Below are 3344 nucleotides of genomic sequence, written 5' to 3'. Positions count from 1 at the left end.
CTTAGATTAACCTGGCAGAGAATTAGCCAGGAACGTCATTACTGTCTGCCAAGTGTTAGGAGGGCTCAAAACTGTTCAAATCCCTGATTTCTCCCTGTCTTTGGAAAGCAATTATTCCAGTATCGTTCTTTTCATAAGGTGGCCCAATGTCATTCTTGGTTGTGACTGGCTATGTGGCAAGAATAACACTGTTTCTTTTTGCACTCATTCACATTTGTCCAGCTGTGATTGGTATCAGAATATCATAGATGTGCATCCTGTCCCTCCTGCAATGGGCCCAGTTTTAATGAGGTTTGGGTCATGGAAAGTGTTTCCACAGTGGTCAGATACAGAGAGACTCCTACTCGCCCATTGTTTCCTCAAGGTTGCGTGCTAGGAGAGGGGTGGCTGCATAGCTACACAACACAGTGGCTTTTATGGCAGTTGCCTGCCCGTCCAACCCCTTCACTCGCAAAAGACATGTGAGTCTGCATATGTAGCCCCTGCGCACTCTCATGTTACGTTACTCAATGCTTCGCATTTCTGGGGCCAGACTTTCAGACTCCAAAACCATACCACAGAGAAGCTAGAGAACTAGATCAAGGATATACAACAAGTCAGTGGGAGAGCTGGGTATGGAAGCAGGAAGCATGGAAATCTCTTGTCCTGACCACTGTGCTTGCTTCTGGGATATTTTTCAGTGTCACATCTCAGCTATTTTTAAATGCCTCAAGTAACTGGGCATCTTCTTTGGGAGACAATCCCAGTCTAGAAGAGTACTTCTCTAATATTGTCCTTATTTTTTTTGGTTCCGTTTTATTTCATGATCTGTATTTTATGTGCTAGTCCCAAAATGACTTCTCTCATTCTTTGATGGCCTTAATCCCAGTCTTGGCTTATTGTCACAAATAGTCTTAATCCCAGATTTCTAAATGTAATCAGATGTCTACACTCCATTTGAATCAATATGCGTTAGGTGCCTTAATTACTTTTGACATGGCTGCAAGCAATGCCTTGGAAATGCACCAACACCCTTTTCCCTCTGTATCAGATATTCTGCATCTCAGCTATTCTTCTTATAAACTTCCATCTGGAGTTAGCATCCAGTATTGCATAAATGGGAATCTCTAACATCATCTTATGTTCCAAAATAATCAACACCTCCATTAGTGATCTTCAATAAGCTGATGATTGTGTTGTGTGCGCCCACTAAATTGAAGCGCTTCAGGTCACTTTTGGTTGCTTCTGTGAAGCATATGAAATGCTTGGATTTGCTGTCAACTTCAAGAACACCAAGATCCTTTACCAACCCACCCCAAACCAACCAGCTGCTCCTCTACATATTACAGTTAGAGATGACTCCTTGGAGAATGTTGAGCACTTCCCCTACCTGGATAACCACCTTCCCCAAAAAGTAGACGTGAATGACAATATTCAGCATTGGATAAAATCTGCTACTGTTGCCTTTGAACATCTCCAAAATTGTGTCTTTGATTAGTCATGATATCAGAACCCAAACCAAACTTCTTGTCTACCAGGCTGTTGTCATCCTTACCCTGTTGTTTGGGTGTGAAACCTGGATGATGTATTGGAAGCACCTGAAAGCTCGGGAATGTTATCATCCACAATGCTTTCAGAAAATCCTCCATATCAATTGAAAGGATGAAAGAACAAATGCTAGTGTTCTGGCTCAGCCAAACACAACCAGCATTGAAGCCATGTTTATATGGCACTAGATCCGCTGGTCAGAGTTTGTCGTAAGAATGCCTGACAACCAGCTCCTGAAACAGGTCCTAAGCTTCCAACTCACCTATGGTCACTGCTCTACAGGTAGGCAAAAGAAGAGATTCAAGAACATTGTGAAGGGCAATTTGGAAAAAATGCAAAATTAACAATGGTGCCATGATGTACAACAAGGCACTGATCATTTTGTGCAAACTTGATTCACTATGGAGGCAGATAGACAAGAGACACACAGGGAAGGAGCTGTGACCTGACATCACCAGGATCTACTCCTTCCACCCAGAACTATTTGTCATGTTTACAGTGGAACATGTGACTCTCAAATTAGTTTCCTCAGTTATCTGTGGACTCACTGATGACAGCATTACCATAAGTAGGGAAGTCATCCTCATATCAAGGAAGTGCTGACAGTGACCTTTGAAAACAAAGCCCTTGATCCCTTGGCACTACTGGTACGCTGCAAATGCTATCCAGTTGAGTTTGTCTAGACTAGTGGAAGCAGTTGAGGTTAGATCAGCGTTAATGAACTGTTAGTTAATTATGACCTAACTGCCATCACTATTTCTAGTCTAGACAAACCTTTTCACAGAGTGTTTTGGACTCTGGGTGGAGAGGGGCAAGGGCTTTGCTACTGTGTTCACTGGCCATTTCTATTTGTGGGATGTGGGGCACTATTTTAATTGGTTGATTGTAAGCTTGGTTAATAGCTGGGCATTGGGAGCTCTTGCATACTCATCCTTTTTTCATTTGTGTAAATCAAAAGAATAAATAAGTGCTTTTGGCTTGTTCCGTTCCCCTGTGCTCCTCTTGTAATAGATTAACCAAGCTGCCTGCCTGTAGTCCTTTTTATGAATCCATTGCTTTGGCTCCTTACTACTGTAAGTTTTTGCAGTGCATTTTTTTGAGTCTGTGGGTGGGATTTTTTGAGTCTGTGGGTGGGATTTTCAAGAGCACTCAACACTGGATGAATTGTTCCAGTGAAAGCCAGGGGAGTTCTATAATTAACTTCTGTAGTTAATTATATAAAGCCAAAGCAGAGTGCTTTTAAAAATCTTATTCTACCTCTTCCTCATAGACCAGAGGCTGGCAAGTATTTTGGCTGGAGGGCTGCTTAATGAGTTTTGGTGAGCAAAAGTAGCACCGCCCCTTGACAGGTGTCTCGCTCCCTGGTTGTTATTTTGGGACCAGAAGTCCCATCCGCTAACCTTTTGCTACCAGAAGTCCCTCCCCTTGCCCCAGAAGTACTCCTTTTGGGAAGGGGGTTTACCATCTTGGAACTGGAAAAAACAAACACAAATTGTATACTAAAAATCAAACATCCGCAATAACATGTTATACTTTTATTTTAAAAAGATATTTGTATCCTGATTTGTGTGTGTTTGCATAGTGTATATAAAGGTGATTGTATAACAGCTCAAAATAAAGTCTTACTCCTGTATATTACAGGGTTATGGGTATGGGGTTTGGGGGGCTGTGGGCATATGTGTGGATGTGGGTGGATGGTTATGAGGGATTTGTGGGGGTTGTATTTAATCAACTTCATGGTTGGTTTCCATTACTGAGTACATGCTGCCTTTGGAAGCAGTTTAACGATAGTCAATGTATTTAATGAGGTTTCCTTG

The sequence above is a fragment of the Gavialis gangeticus genome, unplaced genomic scaffold, assembly GCF_001723915.1.
Source record: "Gavialis gangeticus isolate Ggan-Ray unplaced genomic scaffold, GavGan_comp1, whole genome shotgun sequence".
Taxonomy (NCBI): domain Eukaryota; kingdom Metazoa; phylum Chordata; order Crocodylia; family Gavialidae; genus Gavialis; species Gavialis gangeticus.
This window is presented reverse-complemented; position numbering follows the sequence as displayed.